This window comes from Pseudophryne corroboree, chromosome 4 (assembly GCF_028390025.1).
Source record: "Pseudophryne corroboree isolate aPseCor3 chromosome 4, aPseCor3.hap2, whole genome shotgun sequence".
Taxonomy (NCBI): Eukaryota; Metazoa; Chordata; class Amphibia; order Anura; family Myobatrachidae; genus Pseudophryne; species Pseudophryne corroboree.
Genome location: NC_086447.1, coordinates 402,742,874 through 402,754,468, shown reverse-complemented (window position 1 = coordinate 402,754,468; position 11,595 = coordinate 402,742,874).

The following is an 11,595-nucleotide window of genomic DNA, read 5'->3' as shown; positions in this document are numbered from 1 at the left end:
CCCTCCAAAAATCAGCCCCTGGCTGAGAGGCAAATAGTGCACCCCCTATTCCCCGTGCAGCAAGTGGACATGCTTCGCGGGGCTGCATTTAGGATTTTATGTGTATATTTTTTCCGGGGAGGGGTCATGGCCACACTCCCAATTATGCCACGCCCCCATACTCAGTATCTGGGCCTGGCAAACCTCTCTATGGATCTGCACTTGGACACAGATTCCCCTGCTTTATCCGTTTAATTGTCTATTTGTTCTCGGCCTGGTGGATTCTCTGAACTCCTCCCTACAATTATTTGTCAATAATGGCTTCTGATCTATTATTTCACATGAGCATTTTCTGTATCATAAATGGAAATTTCCTCTAAAGTTTGAGTTTCGGCCCCCTGGCAATCATCTACAGTAGATACAGTATGCTATTGAGCCACCTTCTTCTGATCAACCCTAGCTTCCTTGGGTTATGCTTTATCTATGGGATGCCCCTGCCAGTCTCATCCTTATTTTTTTTAGGTTACTATGATACTTTCACATACTGTACCTATAATGCATAATGTTTTTTTTTTTATGATTGTTACATATTTATTTTCTACTGTGCTCTCTTTCTGCTCCTGTTTTGATGTAACCCGGGGCCTAATTCAGAGTTGATCGCAGCAGCAAATTTGTTAGCAGTTGGGCAAAACCATGTGCACTACAGGGAAGGGGGGGGGGGGGGGGCAGGTATAACATGTGTGGAGAGAGTTAGATTTGGGTGGAGTGTTTTCAAACTGGAATCTAAATTTCAGTGTAAAAATAAAGCAGTCAGTATTTACCCCGCACAGAAACAAAATAACCCACCCAAATCTAACTCTCTCTGCAAATGTTATATCTGCCACACCTGCAGTGCACATGGAGGGTAATTCCAAGTTGATCGCAGCAGGATTTTTGATAGCAATTGGGCAAAACCATGTGCACTGCAGGGGAGGCAGATATAACATGTGCAGAAAGAGTTAGATATGGGTGGGTTATTTTATTTCTGTGCAGGGTAAATACTGGCTGCTTTATTTTTACACTGCAAATTAGATTGCAGATTGAACACACCCCACCCAAATCTAATTCTCTCTGCACATGTTATATCTGCCTCCCCTGCAGTGCACATGGTTTTGCCCAATTGCTAACAAAAATCCTGCTGCGATCAACTTGGAATTACCCCCATGGTTTGGCCCAACTGCTAACAAATTTGCTGCTGCGGTCAACTTGGAATTACCCCCTTAGTTTTAACAGTTTGTATGTTTATTTATGTATTACTTTTTCCATTTATACTATTATGCTTGTGTTCTCTCCTCATGATGTCAATTATCTCACCGGTAATATTTTATGTACAGAATTTTACTTTTGTTTCTAGCTACAGTAGCGAAAGATCGGGAGGCAATGGAATCAATTGCCGCTGGGCTCCAGCAGAGAAGGGAGCACCTTCTCCATTGCCTCTGGTGAGACCCCGGATGCCCGGCTCCTGCCCCCTGACAAGTGTGGCTGCCCGGCTCTGTCACCCACCCCCTGACAGCATAGCTGCCCGGCTGCTGCATGCTGTCACTTCAGCTGCCCGGCTACCGCATACTATCACCTCAGCTGCCTGGCTCCCACCCCCTGACAGTGCAGCTTCCCGGCTCTGGCTACCACATGCTGTTACCTTAGTTGCCTGGCTACCGCCCAAACAGGTAACCGTGTTTAATTAGCAATAATCACTCCAAGCTAAGTGCTGGTGACAGATGGGGAATAGTGACATAGTTACATAGTTGTTGAGGTTGAAAAAAGACAAATGTCCATCGAGTTCAACATATATTATATATATATATATATATATATACACTGCTCAAAAAAATAAAGGGAACACTAAAATAACACATCCTAGATCTGAATGAATGAAATATTCTTATTAAATACTTTGTTCTTTACATAGTTGATTGTGCTGACAACAAAATCACACAAAAATTATCAATGGAAATCAAATTTATTAACCCATGGAGGTCTGGATTTGGAGTCACACTCAAATTTAAAGTGGAAAAACACACTACAGGCTGATCCAACTTTGATGTAATGTCCTTAAAACAAGTCAAAATGAGGCTCAGTAGTGTGTGTGGCCTCCACGTGCCTGAATGACCTCCCTACAATGCCTGGGCATGCTCCTGATGAGGTGGCGGATGGTCTCCTGAGGGATCTCCTCCCAGACTTGGACTAAAGCATCCGCCAACTCCTGGACAGTCTGTGGTGCACGTAGCGTTGGTGGATGGAGCGAGACATGCTTTCCCAGATGTGCTCAATTGGATTCAGGTCTGGGGAATGGGAGGGCCAGTCCATAGCATCAATGCCTTCGTCTTGCAGGAACTGCTGACACACTCCAGCCACATAAGGTCTAGCATTGTCTTGCATTAGGAGGAACCCAGGGCCAACCGCAACAGTATATGGTCTCACAAGGGGTCTGAGGATCTCATCTCGGTACCTAATGGCAGTCAGGCTACCTCTGGCAAGCATATGGAGGGCTGTGCGCCCCCCCAAAGAAATGCCACCCCACACCATTACTGACCCACTGCCAAACCGGTCATGCTGGAGGATATTGCAGGCAGCAGAACATTCTCCTTGGCGTCTCCAGACTCTGTCACGTCTGTCACATGTACTCAGTGAGAACCTGCTTTCATCTGTGAAGAGCACAGGGCACCTGTGGCGAATTTGCCAATCTTGGTGTTCCCTGGCAAATGCCAAACGTCCTGCACGGCGTTGGGCTGTAAGCACAACCCCCACCTGTGGATGTCGGGCCCTCATACCACCCTCATGGAGTCTGTTTCTGATTGTTTGATTAGACACATGCACATTTGTGGCTTGCTGGAGGTCATTTTGCAGGGCTCTGGCAGTGCTCCTCCTGTTCCTCCTTGCACAAAGACGGAGGTAGCGGTCCTGCTGCTGGGTTGTTGCCCTCCTACAGCCTCCTCCACGTCTCCTGATGTACTGACCTGTCTCCTGGTAGCGCCTCCATGCTCTGGACACTACGCTGACAGACACAGCAAACCTTCTTGCCACAGCTCACATTGATGTTCCATCCTGGATGAGCTGCACTACCTGAGCCACTTGTGTGGGTTGTAGGGAAGTCATACAGGCACGTGGAGGCCACACACACTACTGAGCCTCATTTTGACTTGTTTTAAGGACATTACATCAAAGTTGGATAAGCCTGTAGTGTGTTTTTTCACTTTAATTTTGAGGGTGACTCCAAATCCAGACCTCCATGGGTTAATAAATTTGATTTCCATTGATAATTTTGTGTGATTTTGTTGTCAGCACATTCAACTATGAAAAGAACAAAGTATTTAATAAGAATATTTCATTCATTCAGATCTAGGATGTGTTATTTTAGTGTTCCCTTTATTTTTTTGAGCAGCGTATATATATATATATATATATATATATATGTATATAATATATGTTGATGTTAACTAAATGCTGTATCCCTGAATTTTTCCCCCCACTAGTTATTTATCTAATCCATTTTTAAACTTATTGATTGAGTCCACCATTACTACCTTCTCTGGCAGAGAATTCCAAACCCTTACTGCTCTTACTGTGAAGAACCCTTTTCTCCATTGAGTATGGAATTTTTTTCTTCTAACCTCAGGGGGTGTCCTCGTGTCCTATGTAGTTTTTTTTTTTGGTAAACAAATCATTTGATAAATCCTTGTATTGTCCTTTAATGTAATTATATATATTAATAATGTCCCCTCTCAGTCGCCTCTTTTATAGTGTGAGCATATCAAGCCTTTTAAGTATTTCCTCATAATCCAGTGCATCTAACCCTTTAACTAATTTAGTGTCCCGCCTCTGAACCCTTTTGAGTTCTAAGATATCTTTTTATAGTATAGTGCCCAAAACTGTACACAGTATTCCAGGTGTGGCCGCACCAATGATTTATACAGTGGCAGGATTACACTCTCATCCCTTGTCTCCATACCCTGTTTTGTGCATGCTAACACCTTATTAGCCTTTGTTGCTGCATTTTGACATTGCGTACTGCTATCAAGTACTACCATTATCCCTACATTTTCCCCATTTAGTTTATAGGCTGCCTGATTGTTCTTAGTCCCAAAGTGCATAACTTTACATTTGTCTATATTGAACCTTATTCTCCATTTATCCGCCCAGACCTCAAGTCTAAATAAGTAATTCTGTAGAGACTCAACATCCTTGTCTGAATTAATTATTCTACATAGTTTAGTATCATCTGCGAAAGTTGACACTGTGCTTTCCAGTCCCTCTTCTAGGTCATTAATAAATATGTTAAACAGCAATGCCCCGAGTACTGAGCCCTGCGGTATTCCATTGAGTACTGAAGCCCATTCAGAGTTCATCCCATTAATCCCCCCTCGCTGTTCCTTATTAAACAGCCAATTACTCACCCAAGTACAAATAGTGTTTCCCTCCCCAATCTCTCTTGGTTTGAGAATTAGTCTTCTGTGTGGAACTTTGTCAAAGGCCTTAGAGAAGTCCAAAAAGATCACATCCACTGCTCAACCCTGATTAATATTATTGCTCACTTTCTTGTAGAAGCTTATTAAGTTAGTTTGACATGACCTGTCCTTCACAAATCCATGCTGATTCCTAGTAATAACCTTGGAGGTATCCAAGTACTCTAGTTTGCTATCCCTTAATATACCATCTAGTATTTTCCCCACTATAGATGTCAAACTTACCGGTCTATAGTTCCTGGGGAGCGTTTTAATACCCTTTTTAAATATTGGGACTATCTCTGCTATACGCCAGTCCTTTGGTATCATTCCTGATCTAATTGACTCGCTGAAGATCAATTGACTCGCTGAAGGATGTTTATTTTGTCCTTAATTTTTCTTTTTTTTCTCTTTTTTTACACCTTAAATACCTATCACAATCATTAAACTATGGTAACTGACTTATCGGATGTATAATATGCAGTGGACCGTACTGGCAGAACAGCATTACATTTCTCATGGCATTTTAATGATGTTTTCCTAATTACTGAAATAATGTCAGACTAATACTTGGCGAATGCACTGATTCAGGGCAGTATGTACTAATGTGTGGAAGAATATTCCGCCACACTTCGCCTACATACTAATCGCATATGTACTAACATATTTGATTAGTATCACAAAGGATAGCTCTCCCGATAAGAGCTGTCCTTTGTGATCATCTGCCAGCAACCCTGCAGCTGTTCCAACCCTCAGACAGTGCAGCCTTGGGGGGCGCGAGTAGAGGGACAGGCCTTTGTGTATGGGCTCCTCCTCCAACTCCCCTGCACTTGGGAGACTGCAAGTAGGAGGTGAGGGGGCGCGGTGCTTGGTAGTGGGATGCGGAAAGAAGCCCATAGGCTTCAGTAGGTTAATGGCCCTCATTCCGAGTTGATCACTCGCTAGCTGCTTTTAGCAGCATTGCAAACGCTAGGCCGCCATCCTCTGGGATTGTATCTTAGCTTAGCAGAATAGTGAATGAAAGATTAGCAGAACTGCTACTAAATAATTCCCTGCAGTTTCTGAGTAGCTCCAGACCTACTCCTAGAGTGCGATCACCTCAGTCCGTTTAGTTCCTGGTTTGACGTCACAAACACGCCCTGCGTTCAGCCAGCCACTCCCCCGTTTCCCCAGCCACTCCTGCGTTTTTACCTGGCACGCCTGCGTTTTTTAGCACACTCCCGGAAAACGCTCATTTACCTCCCAGAAATGCCCCATTCCTGTCAATCACTCACTGATCAGCAGTGCGACTGAAAAGCGTTGCACGAACACCAGCAAATCTGCTAAGTTTTGTGTTAAATAACTTAGCGCATGCACGCTGCGTACCATGCGCATGCGCTTTTTCAACCTAATCACTGCGTTGCGAAAAACAGCAACGAGCGAACAACTCGGAATGACCACCAATGCCAGCAAGAGCTGGCATTACCCTCTGCATCGGCAATAGTTGGACGGGGCTTAGTGCATATGAAAATGCGGTAAAATCACAGAAGACGGGGATTTTACTGCATTTTCTGTTCAGTACAACCGGCCCTCAGTGTTTTTAACTTTTCATATAGGGGAAGATGTACGAAGCCTCGTATAGTAATATAGCATAGAGAGAAAAAATACCAGCCAATCAGCTCTAACTGTCATGTTAGGGGCTTCATTCGGTAAAGAAGCGAAGCAGGAAGCGCTATATGGCTATGATAAATTCACCCCTGAGTGTGGGAGAGCTTTCTAGAGGTTGGGAGCTGGAAGTAGTGATCAGGGTGGTGAAGAAGCGGTCAGTGGTGAACTGGGCTGGGGGAGGACACTATAATTTTTTTCGCTTCTGGGCGCCTGATATGACTTAAACCCCTGTCTATCTATTCTATGTTTTGGGGGGAAAAAACTTTAATGAAAATGTTTGAATAAAAAAAATACATATGAGACTGGAGTATAGATGTGCATCTTGAGATACTGTACACCGAAAGGAATATAGACAGGCAGCAGTCCAAAACAAAGGTTTTTTTCAGTGCACATCAGGAGCACATCTTGAATGATACCCAATAAATGTAGGGGGTAATTCAGATCTGATTGTAGATGTGCTAAATTTAGCACATCTATGATCAGTTTCTCTGACATGCGGGGGGATGCCCAGCACAGGGCTAGTCCATCCCGCATGTCAGGCCCTTCCCCACAGCACAGGTACAAAAACATCGCACAGCAGCAATGCTTTTGTACCTGACAAGTAGCTCCCGGCAAGTGCCGGTATCCAGACCACCATTCCCGGGAGGGTGATCTTGGAGTTTCTTTAACACCTTTCTGAGAGTTGGACACAGCTCTCAGAGATTCCGGTAATTGTACATCTACCATTAGTCTGGATATTCCCACTGTGCCAGTGTGCTTTTAATTTTAGTTTTTTGTGGTTCACATTGTGAAATTTATTGCTTTATTTTACATATATGTTTTTTCTTGATGTGGCTCAATTTAAAGGGCTAGTATTAAATGTGTTTTTAAACGACACACACAAGGGGAATTTTCTTTTCTCATTCCGCATATGGGACAGTCCCACCTTGGAAGGTTGTCAAAACAAGGAGGAGGAACCTAAAGGAGCCATCAAAGACCACCATTACATGCTGAGATACGTCCTGCATGAAGGGACGTATCCATATTATTTATTTATTCCTTGTTTATCACTATATGACCATCTTATGCACGTCATTGAGACAAGGATATACTTACCTTTAGTCACCCCTTGTTTTGTTTGAACATTTTATTAAGCAGTAGCGCCTATTGGGATCCTTTATTCTTTTCTTATTCTCCTACCTATAGGTAGTGCAGGAAACACTACCCAGCATATTTGCTGTCCCACGGCAGCATTTTTTGCGCATTAGAATCACATGATCATTTACATATTCACTGAATTACCCCTGTAAACTTTAGGCATTCCTTCTTTTCTCCTGTGCTATACTGTATATTTCAATTATTATGATGTGCGTTACTACATATCCAGCTTGTTTTATTCATCATTATCCATAAATATTACAGATGTATAGAGAAACTTTTCTGTTTTCAAATAAAGATTTGTCCTTTTGTTTGGTGTTACTTTATCTTTTTTATGTATGGTGGCTAAGTATTAGACTGCAAGCAGTTGTTTCATTTATCCTCTCACGCTAAATTACACATCTGTACATCTATGAAAAGTTATAGACTGAAGGAGGTAATTGACAGTGAAATGTCTTCAGCAATATTCATGCTAGCTTATGTAACAGATGTTGTTTTACAGTTTTCAAGTATTCTGTCTGCATAAATAAATGATGACACATCTTAAATACAAAGGATGATACCGAACCTTTGTCTGTACTTTCTTGTCATTAATGTGATAGAGATCAAGTTTTTAGTTATATATTGAGCTTAATTGCACTGAATTGCATTGAAATATCATGTGAATCAAACAGAACATGCATTGTCACTGATACAATCTTTTACTTTGCTTACCAGAGACTGCTATTCTGAACTTGTCATAAAACATTTAAGATGCCAAATTTCACCAGCTTGCCAAATTCCATCAGTGGAACATTCGGATATTCAAATGAAATGTGGAATGAGTTTACATTTTGTGAAACAAGTTTACAAATTGACACTTATCTCTAATAGTGACAGTTGCTGCACTAAGTGATGGCATTGTCTCTTGTCCATCATGTCATTACTTGTAGAATGCAATTTAAGATTAAAGTTTATTTTATAGTATCAGCAGGGTTGGACTAGCCCACAGGGGCACAGAGAAAACCCCCAGGGGCATAGCCAGATTAAAGGGTGGATGCAGGGCATACTGTACCCCGGGCCCCCTTTGGCAGGGGGGCCTCCGGCCAGAGCACACTGATATCACTAGCTTTTCCTCTTAAGCAGCAGCAGAACTAGCCGCCTGAATATGAGCAGGAGAGTATGCAGTGTGAGACACAGAAATATCATGTTTCATGAGATACCGACAGAGCTTTCTGACCAGAGAAGAGATAGGAGGGTGGAGAGAGTTGTAAGTGACACAGGGATCCCAGCTTCTCCTCCTCTCCACCTGGGTGTCTGAGTCCTGTGTAAACTGCTATGCAACTAAATCATTTGGGTCTAGAGATAGACACACACAGAGAGTCCTCCTGAGTCCTGTCCCAGTGTGTAAGTTGTAAAGAGGCTGCTGCTATTCTTGCATGTGACAAGATATAAAAAATAAAATTATTTATGTGTATTTTAAGGTTGTCTTTGTTCCACTACAAGAAAAGTTTATAAAATAGTTGTCTTTCAGTTAGGTGGAGCTATAGACAGTAACCAGGCATTATTAAACTATTAGTTAAAAGAAATATACCACAATTGGTTTAAATTTAATATACACAATCCATATCTCCCAACATGATCCATTCCAGGAGGGACAACATGCTCTCTACCTGGACTTCCTTCTTAATTTATGATTGCAATCACCTGTGTTGAAGTACCTTTCTTATCAATTAAATCACAGGTTCTCAAACTCGGTCCTCAGGACCCCACACAGTGCATGTTTTCCAGGTCTCCTCACAGAATCACAAGAGAGATAATTATCTCCGCCTGTGGACCTTTTAAAATGTGTCAGTGAGTAATGAGTACACCTGTGCACCTGCTGGGTTACCTGCAAAACATGCACTGTGTGGGGTCCTGAGGACCGAGTTTGAGAACCACTGAATTAAATAGTTCAACACAGGTAGAGAGCATTTTGTCCCTCCTGGAATGGGACATGTTGGGAGGTATGCACAATTTATTATACATCCCCCACCTTTCATAGGGGCCCCCTTTGTCTTAAGTGCCTTGGGTACCCCAAGGCTTAATCCGGCCCTGCCCAGGGGCACAGAGAAAACCCCCAGTGGGTCCCACTGCCTCTGCTTAAAGATCAGGTTCCAGACTCCCTCTTCTAGGGATCAGGTTCCAGACTGTGCACTGGCATAATACATTATACATATGTTACATTATACTGCGCAGGTCTTAGGTGTATTTTCTACAGTGCATTGCTGTTAGTAATCTGGTGCATTATCATGCATGCACTAGCAGTATTTACTATATACTGTATATTTATCAAGAGGCCCAGCCCATGCACTCTCTCATGGTTAGGCAAACCAATGAGGAGGCTGACCACACCCACTCTGGAGGCTGGCCGGCCCCTAAGCATCCTACCACAGCATTGCCCCAGTGTGACCTTCATGCCCCAGTGCGACACCAGTATCAGTAGCCAAAAGAAGAGCTGATATGCATTAACAGCAACATTATGAGTAATGTGAGTTCTAAAAAATTTTTTGATGAATTTGCCATTAGCCCTAAGCTTTAGTCCCCTGAATAAAGATTTCCCATACTTAGAAAATTTCTTAAAGAGCCCAGTCTTAGAAAGCTGCAGAGAGAAACATTTTCTTCTGTCAGAAAATACATCTTATTGATACCTTAATAATACCATTTATTTTAATACTGTACCTGCTTTTAACATTTTCAGATTTGCCTTACAATGTCTATCTTAAAAAACATTATATTTGGTACAGTTAAACTATAAATGTTCATCTGTTTTCTTTTATTTATACAGTACCAAAAGACATAAAACAAAAAATTAAAACAAACAGTAACATTTGAAAACATGGAGTTCAAATTCAGTTGAATGTCATATAATCCTAATTTTTGACTGCAGCTTTGTTAACTAAGGGCCTAATTCAAGGTTGATTGCAAAATCAAATTTTCCCCTGATGGGCAAAACCATGTGCACTGCAGATGGGGCAGATAGAACATGTGCAGAGAGAGTTAGATTTGGGTGGGGTGTGTTCAAACTGAAATCTAAATTGCGGTGTAAAAATAAAGCAGCCAGTATTTACCCTGCACAGAAAACAAAATAACCCACCCAAATCTAACTTTCTCTGCACATGTTATATCTGCCCCCCCCCCCTGCAGTGCACATGGTTTTGTCCATCAGCTAACAAAGTTGCTGCTATGATCAGGTCTGAATTAGGCTCCATATTCTTTTTATAAGGAAAAATCTGTCTTACGCTTTAAAAGAAAAATGTCTTCTGCATGGCAGCTCATTGTATGTGGGATGTTTGGAGCCCACATGAGGCAGAGTGATTAAACACACTGTAGCAAGGACATTCTAGGCCTGATTCAGAGGTGAATAAAGTGGCATTTGCTATTGTGATTTTTTCTGGATTCACTGTTACGGTAATATTCAAATGCTAGTTTTAGCCCTCCACTTGTGTACTTGCGTGGACCAGTGTGTGCTATCCCCGAGATGATTATTTTTTATGGCCATGGACAGTGTAATTATGCTAGTGGTTGTAAACAAGCCACCACCAGCACAACATTGCTCTCATTATCAACACTTCATTATTGTATGGCAGCCACAGTGTATTCTTCTCAAATCCAGCTAAACATGGCTTTATGGCTGCGATACCGCATCTCAAAATGCAGTTGCTTACATTGATACAACCTCAACACTTCCATAAACACCCATGAAACTGGATTCTTTTGCGTTTGCTTCAGGCCACCTCCCAGTCACAAACCAGGAACACCCATGGTTTTGCCTCTCATTCTTGATGCCAATAATCCTCTATGCAAAAGTGTATGGAGTTATACATTCAGAGAAAAACATGCACTGTAGGGGTTTTCAGGACTGCACAGTACCAAATAATCGCTCAACTGGGCAAAAGTTTGTGCTGCATCCGCCTCTGAATCAGGCCCTCTATCCTTTACAGATACAGCTTTTCATATAGTAAGGACTTAAACTCAGAAAATGTATAATCTACTACTACCAGCTCACAGTGATCCTTCAAGCAGTACTGTAAATTGCCATTACACCTGTGCTTGTATTGCTTCATTACATTACTATCCAACTGATTTTCTGTCAACTTTTACATTCAGCTTTTAAATTTAAATGTTATCATATATTGAGCTCATAAGGTTATATACACTGGTCAAACTGATTTTATAAAATAAAATCCATTGATTTATCCTTAGTCCAGTTGATGTCCTGGTAGCAGAAGCAAAGCTTCGACCATTATTTGCATATTAAAATATGCTATCTAATTACTGATCATGCTAATTTGCATTAGCTAAAAAATAGTGTGTTTATATACTTTATTTG